This window comes from Mirounga angustirostris, unplaced genomic scaffold, assembly GCF_029215605.1.
Source record: "Mirounga angustirostris isolate CCGP_5_RB_7025 unplaced genomic scaffold, mMirAng1.0.hap1 SCAF_3, whole genome shotgun sequence".
Lineage (NCBI taxonomy): Eukaryota > Metazoa > Chordata > Mammalia > Carnivora > Phocidae > Mirounga > Mirounga angustirostris.
This window is the reverse complement of record NW_026991711.1, coordinates 26,962,962-26,982,972: the sequence shown is the minus strand read 5'-3', so window position 1 is coordinate 26,982,972 and position 20,011 is coordinate 26,962,962. Positions and strand designations below refer to the sequence as shown.

Sequence of the window (20,011 nt, the reverse complement as noted above, 5' to 3'; positions counted from 1 at the left end):
GGTTTTTCTAAAAACACCTCCCTAAATATACCCTGTGCTTTGCAGCTCTTTTAGCTTTAATTCAATGTTATTATGCTGGAGCCCTCTTGTTGTGATGGTAAACTGTAGGTAATGAGTAGCAATCTATAATCTTACTATTAAATCTCAAATCTCAGTGTTTTAGTAGAACTTTTTTCCTGGCTTGACCTTCACAAGTATTTCCAAGCCTTCCACCTCCCTCACCTTATTTGAAACAGTTTGGCTAAGTAGGCCTACAGTTGTAAAACTGTCCTCCCTCCAGGTGGGATAAGGCTCTGATAAAGTCTTTTTCCCAGCAGGTAGGCCTTTGTTTTGCAGAATTATCTAGATGTATTTCAAAATGGTTACATTTCTCCTGCCTTGCCAGGAAAATGAGATTTTTCTGGTTTCTTCATTATTAAAATTTAGTGGGTTCCTGAGGGTGAAATCCACAAAATTATGGAGGCCCATCTACTACTGCAGCCCCCACCAGTTTGCCCATCTCATGCTAATCCACCCTCAGCCTCCAGCAAGTCACCAAAGTTACTATGTAAGTTGTCCTACCAGTTTATGGTTCCAGTAGCTTCTGCTCTAGGTAAGCATATCTCTGATGTGATTCTCTATACTTGCAGTTTCTCCAGAATTTGGAGTGGTCATGTGCCATGGGAATCACAAATCTCTGACAAGCCTAAGAAAGTCACTGAATTTCAATTTATTCAACTTCTTTTCTTGGTGTAAGTCCAGGAGTGCTAATATCCAAGTTCTTTTCATGTTGTAGCTGAAACCTGAAGTTGCAGATGGATTTTTTATTCAAAAATAAATCAATGTTTTATTTTTCAGCTTTTTAAAAGATTCTAAGATGGAATGCTTTACAAATTTGCACGTCATCTTTGTGCAAGGGGCCATGTTTATCTTCTCTGTGTTGTTCCAGTTTTAGTATACGGTAAAATGTATGTAGTATATGTAGCAACAACTTGCTTTGTATTTTATACAACTATGCTGTTTGGGTGAGCTGAGTTTAACAATCTACTTATAGTTGGTTTTATTTGAGAATAGATGAGGGGTCAGATGAGAAAAGTTTTCTGTGTTGCCAAAAGTAGAGAAAAGAAGGAAGGCTCAACAGATGAACGATTGGTGGATACAGACTGAGCAGCTGATGGACTTATTTCTCTAAGGAGAAACACTGAAGATGCAACTGGAGATGCTCAGATTCAAAGTCAATGATGTGTAAAAAAGAGAAAATGAGAGGGTGATCTTTCCAGTTCTTTTAGTACTGGAGGGTCATTCTAGCATCTGAGAGATTTGGGATCATCAATGATTGCACCGTCTGCATTGATTCCATTTTCACCATAAGCATCAGAAATACTGATGGAAGCGAAGTGCATTTATGTAGCATCTTTATCGGAATTCATTAATAATATGGTCAGTAAAGGGGAGGAGAAAATGGCTATGGCAAAGTGATAATTATTGCCAGAATTGTTTTTTTTTTTTTAGCACACATGTAACATTGACTAGAGATTAACATAAATAGATGACTCAGCATGGAGCTGATTTCCTGTAACAGTAAATGAGATGAGAGACAATAAAATTTCTACTGTAACTATTACTCTAAAATATAGGTTGGCGTGACTTGGAAAAATTTAAATTATGTATTTAAAATACTTTTTCAAGTTAACTTCTAAATAGAATCCAGTTTTACTTTGATATGTAAATGTTAAAAGTATGAGTCAAAAGAAAATGGACACTAAATTATTCTTAAATGAAACATCTGCATATGATACTTTTCTTAATTTCTTTGTCTGAATTTTCCAATATATACTCATAAGTTCAAACTAAATGGCATTTTTAATAATAGAAAATAGCTACAATTATTATTTTTTTTAAAGATTTTATTTATTTGACAGAGAGAGACACAGCGAGAGAGGGAACACAAGCAGGGGGAGTGGGAGAGGGAGAAGCAGGCTCCCCGCAGAGCAGGGAGCCCGATGCAGGGCTCGATCCCAGGACCCTGGGATCATGACCTGAGCTGAAGGCAGTCGCTTAACCAACTGAGCCACCCAGGCACCCGCTACAATTATTTTTTTAAATAATCAGAATATGACTTCTGATGACCTGATTTTATATTTGAGAGTTAAATGACACTTTTATCTCATAGTTTCTAATCTTAAGAAAGGAAGCAATTGAGAATGAATGTGGACACATAATTGTGTTTGCCATCCTAGTAGGACAATTAGGAAAATGCAAGGAATTTTTTTTTCCTGCTTGGTATTAATTGCAAAACTCTAATTAAATAATACCCTGAGAACTCTAATAACAGATGACTTTGTCCTTTAGAAACCACAGATGGGAAAATATTGGTATAAATTAGAATTACAAAGTTAAGTAAAAGACATGAAAACACATTATCATAAAAATGAAGTGTCAAAACATTTTAAATATTATTTTTCATATATTTTGTCATTCTTTCCATACTCATATATTTGCCCTTTGCTTTCATGAAATGGTTTATGAAATATACAAGAATGTCTCAAATGTTTTGCTATTAGGTGATTAAGGGTAAAATCCAATTAATTTTGTTTCTTAGAGAAAATATTTTCTCAATTTTTCATTCCTTAACTCTGAATTTTTATTGCAGAATTAAATACCAAATTATTAAATTTCCTGTTGCCAATTTGAAGAAAATCAAGAGAACAAATATTGCCTTATGTATATTACATAGTCATTTTCAAAAAGAATATTGCCTATATTGAGTAAGAGCAATGACAGAGCTTAATATCCTTCTGTTTCTTTACACAAGATTTACTGTTCACTAAACAGAGTAATTACCACAGCAATTGTTAAAACACAAATACACCCAAAACACATTAATGAAGCACATAAGAAGGCAAAGGTACTGCTATTTATCTTTATTAAGCTTTTCAATTTAAAAATATTCACTTCTCATAATTTAGAGAAAATATGCAATTAGTGAACTTTTGTTTACCTTTGACAATCTAATTAACAGTGAAAGCATGTAGGGGGATAAAAGTCACCTAAGTTTATGTTAGATACCTGCTTACACTTCAAATAAAATTAAATCATTTATTGAGCCTCAGAAGGAGCTGCACTGAGTTTTAGATTTGAACTTTATCCCCAATTGTACAACCATTGTTAGGTCTTTGCACTCCTTTTACTGCAAAATGACTAATAATGTAAAATTAGTCACTAATGGGAACTAACAATATGATAAGTGGCCTCTAAATTAGCTCTTAGAAAGAAACATTAATGGATTTCAATGCTTCATTAGATATTTTTTTCAATTCTTTACATGGGATGGGAGGTTTTGAAGACCTACAATGCATTCATTCTGAGGGGCAAAAACTGAATAACTAGATTATTATAGTTGCAAAAGTTAAATGAACGTAATTTTTATGTCTCTTCTGTAAAACAATGATTCGCCACTGTTGATAATTCATAAAATTCTGTCATTTGTATTTTTTCTCATTGTGCTTCAATCCAGAAATATCAAACTATTGCACAAATACTCATAATTCATTAAAAGGCCCAATTTAAAATATCCTTAAGGGATTAATAGTAGACAATAAGAATAATGCATGTACTATAGAGAGCTGCAATATACCATCTTTTTAAATTTGTACAATTAAAGGTAAGCAAAGCCTTAGAATCCCAGCTCTTAATATAATTCATTGTATAGTCCAGGTGCCAATATAAGTAGGCGGATTTGTAGATAATACAATGGCATTTGACTTTGAATTGCAATTTTGAATCATGTGTGATTTTGAAAAATACATAGTACATGGAAATAATAAATTTCACTCCTTGACTTAACTTGAGGATAACTAGAGATGCATTTGTCCAGCTATCATACCTGCTCAGATGTTATTAGTTATTCTTCATTTCACACTAATGTTAAACAATATTACCTCATGGGAGAAAGTACGAAATATGCTCCTTACTTTGTATTTTCCTTGAAAGGCGCCATCTATGAATTCATTCATGAGTTCAAATTACTATCCTTGGGATATGTTTCCTGTAGAGCAGACTACATATGGATTTCCACAGAAATACACTCCCCCCCAAGATAATTCTCATTTTCTAAAAAAAAAAAAAAAATCATTTTTTCTGATGGGGTACACTGAAGATGAAAAGCGAGTGAGCTAGTTTTTTTTTAACTGAGCATGTATCTCACAAGATAATCTTGAAAAAGCCTTATTTTTCCATTTTATGAATAACTCAATTAAAAGAGAAGTTAAGACATATTTTAAACATCTCAGAGATTAAAATTAATTAAAATACAGTTCTATTAGATCAGAAATCCCTCCTGACCATGCCATTTTTATTCTACTTTAGCACAGATAGACTCCATAAACTCTAAACACCTACACAATTTGAATTTATAATTCATAACCAGCATCATTTTTATGACATAGAAATGAATTTATAAATTGCTAATTGACATTTCTATATTTATAGTGCAAATGCTATATCTTAAGTAGATATATTTTATGTCCCTTTGTAAGAATTTGAGACTAGAATTAGAACACCAATCCAGCTTGAAACTAAAATGCTTTCATAATACTTTTCATACTATTTAAATGTCTTTTATAAAAATTACTATAAGTGGGATTTTTAGTCCAGAATAATTTATTAGTCTGAAAGGTTTTTACATAATTGTAAAGCAATTACAGAGATCTGAGGGTATATGAATGTTTCAATAATCCTAGGATCTTGTCTTGAGATCCTAACTCAAACTGAAAACATAAATGAAAAAGCTAACCCAGTAGAAGAAAAGAAACTTCACCTAATCTTAATCTTTGAATTAATATCCAGACATTTTTATCTCTTTATGAGATTAAAAAAAGTATTATTTCCCCAGTAAATTTATATATTCCTATATTTTGTGGTAGTTTGCATTGTTTATTTAACATGTTTATTGAACCCCCCAGACACCAAAACTTTCAAAAGGAAAAGTGTCTTTTCCACACATTGACTTCAGATTTGTCATGTGGCTTGCTTTGTCCAATGGGATGTAAACTTTAAGAGCTATCATATACTTTACCATTGCTATTTTCCCTTTGGCTTCAAATTGTCAAGGGTCCTAGATGATAGTTGCTTCTTTACCATATAAGTTCTGGAGTGAAGAGGACATGGAGCTTATGCTGAATAAAAAGCACATTTAACAACAGGAATTAAACTTTTGTTGTTATAAAACCACTAAAGTGTAGTGTTCTTTTTTTAAATAGTTGTATAACTTAGCTTAAGCACACTGATAAAATACTGAATTTATCTGTATCTGACAGCACTTATTTGCATTCTTTTGGCATAGTTTATTGACATATAAGTAAAAACTTAATGTCCTCAACTGGAAAGCAAGATAAGATCTATATATTTTCTTAACATCATATACACATAAATAATTAAAAGCTAAAATACACTTACATATTCGAAGACAAATCTGGTTATACTTAGCCTCCTCTTATTTTACTTTGTTGGAGTACTTTATGATAAGAAAGAATTGATCACAAACTACATTATTCCCAATATGTCACTGAATCTCAGAGAATTAGTAGCTCTCCTTGATTTATGGTTCCAGTCTATCACAGAGCTCTATCAGCAAACTCATTTTGACACTCTTGAGCTAAAACTATAGCAATTCATTTACAACATTCCCCAAACAAATTTCAACTTCACTAACAGATTGTGCTTGGCTGAAGCTGTTGGTGATTTAAAATAGCTGGAATCCTAATGTAAGTTTATAATGAAATGTCTGACAAGACTCTAACATGGGAGTCTCCTAATGATTTTGTAATGTTTTGACAATCTTGAAAATATGTTTTAAAAAAAGCTAGCAAATGCAAGTTTTCCCTAAGCAAAATATCCCATCTGTTCAAAAAAATCTTTCAAAATACCAAAAGCACTAACCACAGTGCAGGAAGAAGCAGTTGTGTGATTTCATTTCTTTAAATAAATGATCCTTTGATGAGATAAATAATAGGAATTGTAGAAACCTTTAAAAACTTGAGTTCATAATGCAATTGCCTGGTAACCTTTAAAGGTAAGTGACTGAGGGAATTGTTAAAGATCCCTCAACTGTGGCAAAATGTGTCCTGAATTCTCTGATTAGAGGAGCTGAAAGGGGTATTTAAAACATTAGTTTAAAGAACAAAGAAAAAGTGAGTTTTATACTAAATAGGGTACTGAATGGGCTCCCTTTACATAGTTATCATGAACATTCATCATTTCTCCCTCCAGCTGAGGGAATTTTGACAATTCCCCTTACAAGTCACCTTTAAAGCTATTCTAGAAGCTGATGAGGCCCCAATATTGATTTCTGTTGTCCACAGTATAGCTCAGATGATTGCAAATCCCTTTGAATTCCGTGGTCTATTCTGAGCTCTATGTAAAATATGTGAATAATGTAAATAATGTAAATAATTGCTTTATTATTACTGCAATTTGAGAGCAAGCTGTATGGTTTCTAATTCACGTCATCAGTTCTTGCCTTTCAATTACACTTAAGTGTCCTATGAAAAAAAAATTCTTGACATAGCTCAATGAGTATGTTAAATATATATGTACCTATGTAATTATTCCATATAATGAAAATAACCACATTATTTAAAGATTTAAAATTTACTTTTCAGATTTATTACACAATATTTTTACATTGATTTTAAACTTGGAATTAAATAATTTTGAAAAAGCAATAATTGTGTATATAAACAATTTTTAGAAAGTCATGTTTAATAGTCTGTACTTTCTGAGTAATTTTTCTTCTGTTTTAATCCCACTGGGAAGGAAATAATTATTAGCTTTTAGTGTCAGATTCACTAATACAGAGGATACATTTTAAAATTTTTATTAATTTTTCATTTACTTTCTGCATACTATTATTATTTTATTGTAGCATTTCATTGATAAGTATGATAGGTATAAAAAATACAACCCTTCCAAGGCAGTAATAATGATTTTCCATAGAAGATTATTTGATAAAGATCCAACTAGCATTCTTTCATGACTCCTTTCTTTCCTTTTTTTTTTTTTTTTTAATTTTCTTTGTTTGAGAGAGTGAGCAAGAGAAAGAGCACAAGCAGGGGGAGAAGCAGAGGGAGAGGCAGAAGCAGACTCCCTGCTAAGCAGGGAGCCCCAAGTGGGGGCTCCATCCCAGGACCCCAAGATCATGACCTAAGCCAAAGACAGATGCTTAACCCACCAAGTCACCCAGGCACCCCACTCCATGACTCCTTTCTGTTATAGATCCTGTCTATGTGTCTATAGTCTACTTATCAAGGCTGTAAGAGATCTAATTTGATTTTTATCTTCACTTTGTTTTCTTTCTTGAATTAAATTGAGAGCATCTTATATAAAATATATACATATGTTAATTAATTTACTAGTAATTAAATTATTTGGGAAGACACAGGAGATTTTTATAGATATTTCAGAACAGTAAGGCAATTCAGTTGAGTTCCTCAGGCAACATCCATAACCATTAAGGAGTAGTAGGAGGATAAGTGTTCTGGGTACTCTCATGCTTGCTTGATTTAGAGGCTGAGGGACAACTTGAAGAGAGGTTCAAGATGGCTTCCCCCTAAGATATATTCAGTGTGTTCCCCACATGTGGTTATAGAACATTAAAATAAGAAAATAAAGAAGTAAGCAGTATTTTATTCTTTATTATATTTTGATTGTTCTTCCTTTTTGTTGGGATCAGTGCATAAAATTTAAGGACTCACTGCACGGAAAGAAATGTGTCATGCCTCAGAATTTTAGAACTATTAGGAATTTTAAACATTATCTATAGAATTACTTCATTTATGAAGTGAGTAAGCCAAACTTACAAAAATTTCTACCATCAGACAATAATCCTAGTAAAGATCTTCAGCACAACTCTTGTATCCACTTTTCTCTGTTGTTTTTAAATGGATTTTTCTATTCATTCTTCAAGTGAAATGATAGCTAATCGACTGCCACTATACTGTTCCATTCACCATTAAGAGAAGTGGATATTTTCAGCCTGCACTGTAAATAAAACGACTTAACAATACTCATAGAACCTCACAGTGATTAACAGTAGCTCTCCTTTGAGTAGAAAAACAGAGGGTTTTAAATATGGAAATCTTGTTCCTTTTTTTGTTGATTAAAATAATTAATGTATCAGACTCCAAGATTTTATTTTAATAGTTATTTTTATCCAACCCAGATTAAGCTTTTAATAAATGTCAGTGAATTTACTTTTAAAGGAAAAATTTTTTCCTTGTTTAAATATAAGCAACTATGCCAAATGCATTTCCAAACACTGCAAAAGAATCCATAAAATTTAGTTATCAATGCTTAGCTTGCCTACAATTGTTTCTAATTAACCTTTCTTGTGTCAGCCCACTCTATTCCTGTTTAAGTGCATCTTCAGTGTTTCAGAATGTTTACATTTCTACTTGAGAATTTTTCTTAAAGTTTTTTATCAAATGTTTTGGTTCTGAAAGCAATCAGCCTCCATTGTTTCCTGTTCTCCTTGCAGTAGGCTTCTTATATAAGGCTTTGCAAAGGTGTTCAGTTATTATGTTTGTGGCACAACTCCTCATTCTCCTTTATTTGTGATCACTCTCATATGCCTCTCTGCTTTCACTGGAATGTTACTTTTACTCAGACACTTCTCTGATTTTGGTATGTGATTCCAAGTTATGTGCTCCAGAAATTCTCATTATGCTCAATCCACAAATACCTCTTCTTAAAAGGTTTTGCCATAAGTCATCAACCTTAAAATTTAAAGAAAAGTCCTAACGCTTAGAAATACAACCACATACAAAACATTATCAAACGCAATAAATTATTTTAGACAGAATTAACATAAAGGAGTTATTCATCTTTGTAGCATGGTAATGTGCACCATGCCTGAAATGAAGTTAATATTTAGTAATGCTTGTTGAAAGAAGGATGAACTGAATGAGCTACAAATCATTCAGTATTCTTTATACAGAGATAATTCAGAATTCTCAAGTAGATATTTTTCACTTTCAGATTCTTAAATTTTTCTTTAAACTCTATCCTTAAAGTTATGATTAAGTGAAGCTTCAGAGTAAAGGTGTTCATATTAGCTCCCATAATTTATAGACTTGTCTGCCAAAGATATTTAGGAACTAGATGCATGAAATGAAATTTACTGTTATTTCATCATTATATATTTCATTTATCTGTAGACAGAATGATAAAAATACTTTACCTTTGTAAAACAGCCTTGTAAAATCATCTATATTTATTATTTCACATTTTTTGTTCTATTACTCATTACTCTAGGGGTTCAAGATGCTTTATCAAAAGTATTGTTTTGTTTTGTTCTGGCTTTTTTTTTTTTTTTTACTTTAATGATAAGCCACATAGAACCCCTATGACACACGTAACTATGCATAAAGTCATGCTCAAGGCTGCTTTCCCTATTATAAATTTAATGTGTTTTAAGAAAAAAAAAAACACTGAATCTCTTAAAAGCCTAAAACAAAACCATTTAATATATCATAGATTGCCCTTAAGAAAGTAAATACCAAAGGGTATTTCTTACTGGCTTACACTAGCAGTAATTAGGCTCTTCATGGTTTTTTGACCTGATGGATTTACCTGAAGTTGGGGTGGGAATGTCTAATTCAATTTCAGTGTAATGAATTTGTCTAAATTCTACTCAGTCTTTACTTTAAAAAAGCAGCATATAGTTAAGAGGTCAGAAAGTCTAATCTTTCAAAATATCATGTGCAAAAAATAATTTTAGGAATAAAGTTATGGATGATTATTATTCATTACCATATATACTAAGTGATATTCTATGATCTTACATAAACACTAAGTAAGCAAAAGTAATTTTTGTAGCAGTCATGTTAGTTATAAAAAGGCACAGTACAGATAAAAACTTTGAGATTGTGGGATAACTGTAATTTTTATACATTACTAGAGGAGATCAATATGGAAATTTAAGAATCCTAAAACCATTGCGAACTTTTCCCCCCATCATTACACTTCTTACTCCTGGGTTAAGGAAAATATAAAATGAGGAAAAAGTACAAAGACATTTAGCAAATTTTATAAAGATGAAAAACAAGAGATAAACTAGTCAGCAGCAGAGAACAGATTAACAAAATATAGTATAGTATAGCCACTTAATGGAGTAGCGTGTAAGCTATTACAGTAAAAACAGTAAACTCAAGAATGTTTAGAATATATATATATCATAAGCAGAAAAAAGTAAATTACATAATCTTATTACACTATTATTGAAATACTGTAGAGATTTTATAGGCCTTCTGACAAAACTTGAAAGAAATTACTCTATTTCCCAATCTGAATAATTACCTTTTCCTTTAACTTCCACATCTATTTGGCTCCCACTCCATATAAATCTGCCTCCTTAAAATTATCTCTCCAATTTAACACATTCCCTCTGCTTTTGTTATAGTTTTATACATTTTAAATTCCATAGCTTGGAAGGAAGGCCCTCCATTAGCTGGTAAAGTCCACCTCTTTATCCTAATCTTTTTCCTCACCAATAAAACACACCGTACTCTAATATAATGAATAATTTGGAATTTCAGGAAAGTATTGAGCAGTCCCATCATTTTGGGATATTGGACATATTATAACTGCTCTTTGCAGTTGTATTGTTTTCTGTTGTTTATTTAGCTAATTCATATTAATCTCTTAGGACTCTTTTCAAGTGTTCATCTCCTCTTGGCAGCTTACCTGTCCCATACTTTCTGCCACCCTAATTATATTAAATATCCCATTTTGAGCTACAATGGCTTCCTGGGAAATTGTTAATATCATATTCTTCTTTATATTTCTAAGTTCCAGGATAGAAGCAGCATGCAGCAAACCCACCAACACATTTTTTTTTATCATAATTAAGTCAAATAGGGACAAAGAGAAAATTTTATGTCTTAGTGTAGTGCAATATTACTAAGACATATTTCAATATACCTATTATGTTTTTATAAAAAAATTTGAAAATAGGGGCGCCTGGGTGGCTCAGTTGGTTAAGTGACTGCCTTCGGCTCAGGTCATGATCCCGGAGTCCCTGGATCGAGTCCCGCATCGGGCTCCCTGCTCAGCAGGGAGTCTGCTTCTCCCTCTGACCCTCCCCCCTCTCATGTGCTCTCTCTCATTCTCTCTCTCACAAATAAATAAATAAAATCTTTAAAAAAAATTTTGAAAATAAAACTTCAGTGACTTATAAATAGAATGTTTAACTCCAAAAATCAAAGCAAAGGTCAATATAAAAAGAAAAAAATAAAATTTATATATTCTAAGTAAGCAACAGGAAATTTAAATTTTAAGAAAGTACCATTTGTATTTTTGTAATTAATTAATTTATTTGTGAGAGAGAGAGAGAGCGCACATGCATGCATGTACGTGAGCTGGGGGAGGGACAGAGGGAGAGAATCTTCAAGCAGACTCCAGGCTGAGTGTGGAGTCAGATATGGGGCTCAATCCCATGACCCATGAGCTCATGACCTGAGCTGAAACCAAGAGTAGGACACTTAACTGATTTAGCCACCCAGGCTCCCCAGAAAGTACTATTTGTATTTTTAAAAGTACATCAAAAGCACAAAATGATTAGGTGTGCATTCAAATATATGCACAATGTATTCAAATAACTACAAAATACTGATGAAAAAAATCAAAGATGGCCTAAATAAATAAAGAGATAGCCTGTGCTCATAGATCATAAGCCTCAATATTGTTAAGTTGTAAATCCTCCCCAAATTGATCAACAAACACAATCATAATTAAAATCCAACAAGGAATTTTGGTGAAATCTCTAAGTTGAATTTAAAACTCATATGGAAGGGTAAAGGATCAAGAACAACAAAAATGTTGTGACCCATACTACCTGATATCAGTATTTACTATAAAGCCATAGTAATCAGTGGACTGTGGTTGTGTCCTAAGAGTTGACCAATAGATCAATAGTACAAAATACACCCACATATATGTGGTCAACTGATTGACAAAATAGTACAAAATACACCACATATATGTGGTCAACGCAACGTAACAGCCGTAACAGAATGCCATACAGAGATGGTTTGGACTGCCATAACAGGATACCACAGACTGGGTGGTTTAAACAACAGAAATTCCCCTCCCTCCCCTGCCACACACACAGTTCTGGAGGCTGCATCAAGGTGCCAGCAGGATTGGTTTCTGATGAAGACTCTCTTTGTGTTTACAGAAGGCTGCTTTGTTGTGTCTTCACATGGCCCTTCTGTGGTACAAGTGTTGGGAGAGAGAGGTCTCTGGTATCTCTCTCTCTTTCTGTAAGCATACCAGTTCTAGCAGATCATGGCCTCACCTTTATGATCCCTTTAATCTTACCTCCTTCAAGGGCCTATCGCCAAATATGGTCATATTGGCGATTTGGGCTTTGACATATGAGTTTTGGAGGGACACAATTCAGTTTCTAATAGGTGCCAAATGGAGAAAGGGTAGTTTTGAAAAGATGATCATGAACAACTGGATATCCATACAAGAGAAAGAGAGAGGAGTGAGAGGAGAGAGAGAGAGAGAGAGTGGTCATATTGGTTATTGGTCCATGTATAAATATATGCATATATAAACATATATATAAATAAAATAAATACATTTATTTATAAATAAATAAAATACATTTATATATATATATAAATAAAATTAACATAGTGTGGGTTCTAGACCTCAATTTAAACCAGAAAAATGATAAAACTTCTAGAAAAAAAGTTAACAGAAAAATCTTTGTTACTTTGCATAAGGTAAAGATAGATATTTTGCCATGAGTAGAATTAATAACAAAAAAATAAAAATAAAAGAAGAAGTTGTATTCCATTAAAAATGAAAAGCAAATCACTAGAATAGAGGAGTTAAGGAGGACAAATCAAAGTAACTGCAGTAATATCTGCAAATCTGGAAATATTTTATATCTTTCCTAAGTAAACATGAAATTTCCTATTTAATCACCCCTCTTAAGTTTTACTCCCATAGTATACAACCAATGATATGTGATTATATTTTAATATATTTAAAAACTGTTAATATTAAGTACAAATTATTAGGTCATAGAGTTAATTATCAAAATTAGGGGTCACCTATATTTTTCCTTAATGATCCAGAGAGTAAATATTTAGGCTTTGCAGGCCATAAATCTCTGCTGCAACTAAACCTCACCATTAGACTCCACAGCAGCCATAAATAAGTAAATGAATAGACATGGACAAGTTCCAACAAATTTTATTTACAAAAATAAGACTAACCTAGGTTCATAGTTTGTTCAAAATTGCTACAAGATCAAAGATAGCTACGAAAAATCTCTTGGTTACTAACAAGTAACATAAAATCAGGAAAATGACTTACCACTTTGAATATTGAACTTTTTTGTAAATACTCGAGTTTTTTATTGTTTTGTTTACTTTTATTCTTCATGTATTGTAGTGAAAGAGTGCTAAACTAGAAGAGTTTCACATTCTGTTTTTTCTACTTGTCAAATTTGCTTTGAATCAATTAAAATTTCTGAATCTTAGTTTCTTCTGCAAGTGGAAAAATGTGATAATAATCATGAGGATTACAGAACTCAAATATCACTTGTAATCTAAAAAAGCATTACACATAACCTGGCTTTTTTTTTTTTTTTTTTTTGCCTCCTCTTCTACCCATCCTCATGATTGCCTCACTTATAACTCTGACTGAACTCTACTAAATATACTGACTGACCAATGGTGTTACTTTGCATTCCACCTTGTCTTCACAGGGGCAATTCTCTCTTCGTTGATACAACTGCTACCTAAATGCCAATGTTATTTAAATCAATGTCTTTAAGTGTCTCCCTTTGGTTCAAGCATGTCTTCCCACCCATACTACCAAAATTATCTTCCTCAAACCCATGGCTGATCCGCTTAAAAAAATGCAAAGTTTTATTACTGTCAAGGATAAACCCAAACTCCTTGTTATGGCATATAGAAGCCTACCTGGCTCCTCAGCTCCCTCCCAGCTTAACCGCTGCCATTCCATGCTCCTGGGCACTCAGTGCTGATGGGGTCTCGGCTGGCAGAGAGTCAAAGAACTTGCCTCTTACCCAACCCTCCCACCATGCAGGAGGCAGGCAGGCACAGCTGCGGAGTTTCTGCCCTTGGGTGTGTCTGTCCACGCTTTGTAGGTGTCACACCAAAAGCCAACTTTTCAGTTCCCTTTTTGAAAGCCACTTGTGGCCATATGTATGTGGATAAGGTGTATGGGTGTACAACAAAAATTCTACTTATTGCTATTGTATCCAGGGCAGAAAAAGCGCTTCAACCCTTTTATTTAAAAAAAAAAAAAAAAAGAGGTGTTATCAAGATTTTCAAGTTAAAAACAAACTCCTTGGGGCATATAGAATTTTGTCCTAAGTTAACTTAAAAACCTTACCTCATGCCACTCTCACCTTCTTTATTTGATATACGTCCTATAGTCTAGTCACTCCAATATACGCCTTATTCTTTAAAGAAACAACAGATATTAAGTATTCACTTAATGTTTTTCCCTCTACCTTTCAGATGCCAATTTATCCATTATGATGCTATTTCTTTTTTCCCCCCTTAGATTTATATATATATATGTGTGTGTGTGTGTGTGTGTGTATTTATTTATTTATTTTGGGGGTGGGGAGAGAAAGAGCACAAATGGGGAGAGGGGCAGAGGGGGAGGGAGAGAGAATCCCAAGCAGACTCCCTGCTGAGTGTGGAGTCCAAAACGGGGCTGGATCCTATGGCCCATGAGATCACGGGTCAGGATACGACCTGACCAAAACCAGAGTTGGGCACTCAACAGACTGAGCTACTCCCGCGCTCCTGATGCTATTTCTTCTGTAAGTCTTATTTGTATGTCTCCTCCGGTGAAAATTGACTTTCTCTTTTGTGCAACACTTTGTGTTTATCTCTACAGGAGGACTTTCTTTCCATTATACTCTCAATCTCACAAACCTACATCCACTACAAATCTATTGTTTTCCTAGGTCGGCCCTGAATGTTCTTTTCAAATCTCCCTCCATTTTCTAGGTTAGAGCCTGGAATAGATGTTCAAGAGTATCTGTTAAATATGAAGTTATCAAAAAAGACATGCTTTTGCCTCACTGAACACAAAAAATCTATTTTGGCATTTCCAGATTTAGTGCCCTCCTTGTACTCCCTTGATGTTAAGAAATGATTGCTGATAACTCTGTCATAACTTGAGGTAATTGTACATATTCTATGCTTGAAACCACTGGGGCTGGGAATTTAAATATATCCGAATAGTTTAAGCGATCCACTGTTCACATTTTCTTTATTTTTCTCTGAAATTTAGCTTCCTTATCTCTTCTATGTCATATTTGGGTTTTCTGATATGAGCTGACAGCTTAGGTAATGACAGAAGAAAAGGAAAATTAAAAGTTACTGCCTATTTAGTGCCATCTGCTATTATATTTCTCTTTCCTCATTACCCAAGGAAGCGAACTTTTTAAATTTTACTTTTGGCAATGCTTTTTTATGTTTTTCAACACCCTTTCCCTTCCTTTTTTTATATGCTGTAAGTCTCTAATTTTGCTTCTCAATTATATTGCTACATTTCCTGCTCTGATTAAAAGTTTAAGATACCTCTTAAGGCAGTTACTTGTCAACCTTGATAGGTCTAGACCTGGACTGGGTAAGTATTTAAGAATTAGTCTGGAAATGTAGGTCAGGGCAATTGAGATTCCTCTGCTTTCTGTATCTGTTCTGACATCTTGGTTTCCGAAGATTTAAAACACAAAGGAAGTTATAGTAAGTATTACTGGGAACATCTTTTCCCCAGAATCCTTTTATCTTTCACTTCTGGTAACTTAGGTATTTTATCAAAAATGCCCTGAATTTCCCGAAGTAAATGAGCATTGTATCCCTGAGAACAAAGGCTATCAATCTAATAAGACTGTTATACAATTATGGCTCCATTCTCTATTTTGGATGACTTATTCTACTAAAAAGAAAAAAAAGTAAAAGGTATATACATGCTAAAATATTCACTGTAGAATTTTTTTAAATTTTTTACATTTCCCAATTTTTCCTAAGGCACAGACTAGAAACACACACACACACACACACACACACACACACACTAATTGTACTACGTTTTTCCTCTTGGTTTGTCTGGCCAAATTTATAGTTCTATGGCAGTTCCATAGCTGCCACACCCATCTTTTGTCCAATGAAACAATAAATCCTGGAGACCAAAGAGGACTCCCTGAAGAAGAAATTGGCATGGGAGTGGAAGGGATTATGAAATAGTCAATTTGCGTATAATTTTGAATGCTAGTTTAGGCATTAAAACATAGCCATTAAAACAATGGAACAGTATTAAATATTTTGCTGAGGAAAATGATTTAGGAAAAACAGTTTGTTGTGAATATGAGAAGGGTTGGAAGACAGACAAAAGTGTAAAAATATCAATCAGATGGTTGCATTGCAGGTGATTGAGAGAAGTGGTATACAAGTTATACTAGCTCTTGTAAGAATTTTAACTAGAATGCTGACAGGTGGAAGGAAGGAAGGGAGGGAAGGAGGGAGGGAGGGAGGGGGAAGGGAGGAGGGGGGGAGGGAGGGAGGGAGGGAGGAAGGAAGGAAGGAAGGAAGGAAAAGAGAGAGAGAGAAAGAAGGAAAGAGAGAGAAAGAGAGAGAGAAAGAAAAGGAAAAGAGAAAAGAGAGAAAGAGAGAAAGACAGAAAAGAGAAGAGAGAGAGAGAGAGAGAGAGAGAAAGAAAGAAAGAAAGAAAGAAAGAAAGAAAGAAGAAAAAGAAAAGGATGTGTAAAGAATCTGAAGATTGATCCACCATGACAGGGAAGAGGAAAGAAGGGTTTAAAGACGGCCCCTTGAAAATCTGAGGGACCTATTTTTCAGAGTCATGAGAAGCCCTATATTGTAATAAAAGAGATTTCTAAGCCATGTTCCAAGATCAAGTTTATTAAAACAAAAGCTCATTGGAACTCTTGATCCACACAGAAATACTAGGAACAAAGATGATTGGAATAAAGCAAGTTTGGGCAATATATAGAGGGTGACATAAGATGAGGCGTGAAATGGTTAAAATTTTTGAAAATTTTAAGAAATCTGATGTAAACAGTATTGTTTTCCTTAAGTTCTACTGACCATACATTTTACGGTTGCAAAAAGAATATCATTCAAACATTTATTTTAGAGTACAGAACTACACTACCCGTGATTCCCTTCCCTGAAATGTTCCAGGTTAGAATGAGCCTCAAGAGACATTTTGGTAATGCATTTTGGAAGGTAAACTGCACAAACACCCATTTTCATTTTGCATCTGAATGTGGCTCAGGCATCAGAGGCTGTTGCTGTGTGTGCTGCGTGCTCTGTGTGTGTGTGTGTGTGTGCGCGCGCGCGCGTGTGCGCGCACTGTCACGGCCATGCTGAAGTGGGCAGCATCCAGGCTCACAGTTCAGTGAGTGTCAGCCAGATATTCTCTTTCACCTTCTCTGGATTATAGACAAGCATATCGGCTCCTGAAACAACAAATGGGCCTACAGCTTACTTGGCGTCGGCCAGATTCCTTGCTGGAGAGGCTCTGATTCCAGGGCTAGATGAACTTTTAGCTCCATGACAGCTTCTCTGGCAAATCTCAAACCTCATCAAAGGTGGAGGCTTGGTAGTAGTAAGGCACTCAAGTGGACTCCATTTCATCAAAGTGAGTTCCAGTTTGACTTTGTTCTCTCCTCTTTTATGTCCACCTTTCCTTCTACACTGCCTGTTTGGCTGATTTTAGGCCTGGCATCAGATGTATAAGCAACAGCCAAATATTAACTAAATAACCAGTCCCCACAATTAATTGAGGTCAAGTACTTAAAATATCTAAAATAAATCTCGGGCGCCTGGGTGGCTCAGTTGGTTAAGCGACTGCCTTCGGCTCAGGTCATGATCCTGGAGTCCCTGGATCGAGTCCCGCATCGGGCTCCCTGCTCGGCGGGGAGCCTGCTCCTCCCTCTGACCCTCCCCCCTCTCATGTGCGCTCTCTCTCTCTCTCTCATTCTCTCTGTCTCAAATAAATAAATAAAATCTTTAAAAAAAAAAAAAATAAATAAAATAAAATAAAATAAAATAAAATAAATCTCTTATTCTGTATCACTCTTGGTGGTCTTGTTTATTGGATTATTCAATATACTGTTCTGAGGCAATTAGTTATCTGAAAACAAACAGATTTTGTGGATATTATCACACCACTAAAATAAATTAAAGAGATTAAAATAACATTTCTGAATGGTAAAATCATTTGTAAGCTGAAAGTACAAGGAAGAATTCAAAAAGAAAAAGTAATTAAAAATTCTAATATAAAACTTGAAAACTTCCAAGTATTTAAATATCATAAATATAAAATGCTAACAACAAATTGCAAAAATACTAGATTCATATTTGGCAGGTATTAATGCTTTTAATATGTGAACTGGGTTTATAAATCAATACAAAATATAAATGTCATCTGATGAGCTTATTAGAAAAAGCAAAGAAGCATACTTTTAATAAATATAACTTCAACTTCATATATTAAATTCACTTGTTTTAAAAATATTGCAAATTTAAAATATTTGCCAACTAATTAGAAAAAATGAGAATAGGAGCCCAATTATTTCCTTTACTATACATAAAGTCATATTGGAATATATAGCTATAGACTTACATGTAGTACATAAGTATATACTTAAATATAGTATCTATCTATAGACTTGCTGAGAACACCATATATAGAAAACAGCAAGAGTTCACTGAGTGACCTCCATAAATTAACACATTTCTAATATGCTGACTCAACCAAACTGTGCAAGTTGTGAGCTCAATAAATTAGCATAAATATAACATATCAGTGTGACCACCACTAAGAATGAAAGCGTGAAAAACATCCCAGAAACCACTTTATATCCCTTCCCAGTCAATACATTCCCTCTCCTTCCATTCTCCAACCTTTAAACACCATAGTTTTCTCTTTTGGATAACTATATAAATGTAGAAAACCCATTACTAACACAAAAGGAGGCATATAGCAACAAAAATCTCTGTGTTATTGAAAGATGTGGGAAAGCATGAAATAAGATTCTTCATTGGGGATTGCTGCACAGCTCAATAAACCACTACTAAATTATAAGAGAAGTTAAATTATTCTTACATTTGTTTAAGTCACAACTGTCTCTTTCATAATTTATGGGAGACAATCCTGGGAATCAGTGTAGTACATTTGTAAATGATTAGACTTAAATATTCCTTTTTAAAGACACTTTTGGTTGTTTCCTAGAGTGTCTGAGGCCAACTTCCACATGAATTTTGTCCAGAATATGTGCCTGGTTGCTAAACTTAGAAAATGACCATTTACTTAGACCCCTTTTAGGATATGGATATAGATCTTTTTCTTTTACATAAACAAAACAGAGTTTCAGCACAGAAAACTTAGCTCTGATTTATTTTTTCTCCAATTCTAGATGTAATTGATTGTAAGAAAGTCTGCAATAAATCAAAGGTTTTATTATATAATGAAAAAGAAATACTTTAAATATCAATTTTAAGACACACAGTTTAAAAATAGTTAAAATAGAAAGAAAGGTTAGTTCCATGTCTAGCTTAATGAAGTAAAAGGAATAGGATTTACCCTCTACCTAAAACAAACAAAAAAGGGACAAAAATGAAACAAAAATTTTCAAAACACCAGCTATCTTGTAGGGAAGAAAAGTAATCCTTGAGAGAAGAGAGAGAAGGTGCCGAAATTTGCCCAAGTTTTACTCACTAGGAGTGAATGAATTGAGCAAGGATATAGGATAAAAGATCAATATACATTTATCATTTTCATTTTATGCACTAGCAGTGTATAACTGGAAAAATAGTATATAAAATAGTATAAAATTATGTATTTCAGGATAAATGCATCAAATAATATGAAAGATTTATATACTGAAAAGTACAGAACATAACTTAAAAAACATAAATAAAACCTTTATTAATGGAGAGGTAAACTC

General features: G+C 33.7%; 1 pseudogene; it reads right to left on the bottom strand.

The window, feature by feature from the left end:
• Positions 1 to 850: 850 nt before the first annotated feature.
• Positions 851 to 951, bottom strand: LOC123840048 (U6 spliceosomal RNA; annotated as a pseudogene).
• Between the last annotated feature and the right edge of the window lie 19,060 nt (positions 952 to 20,011).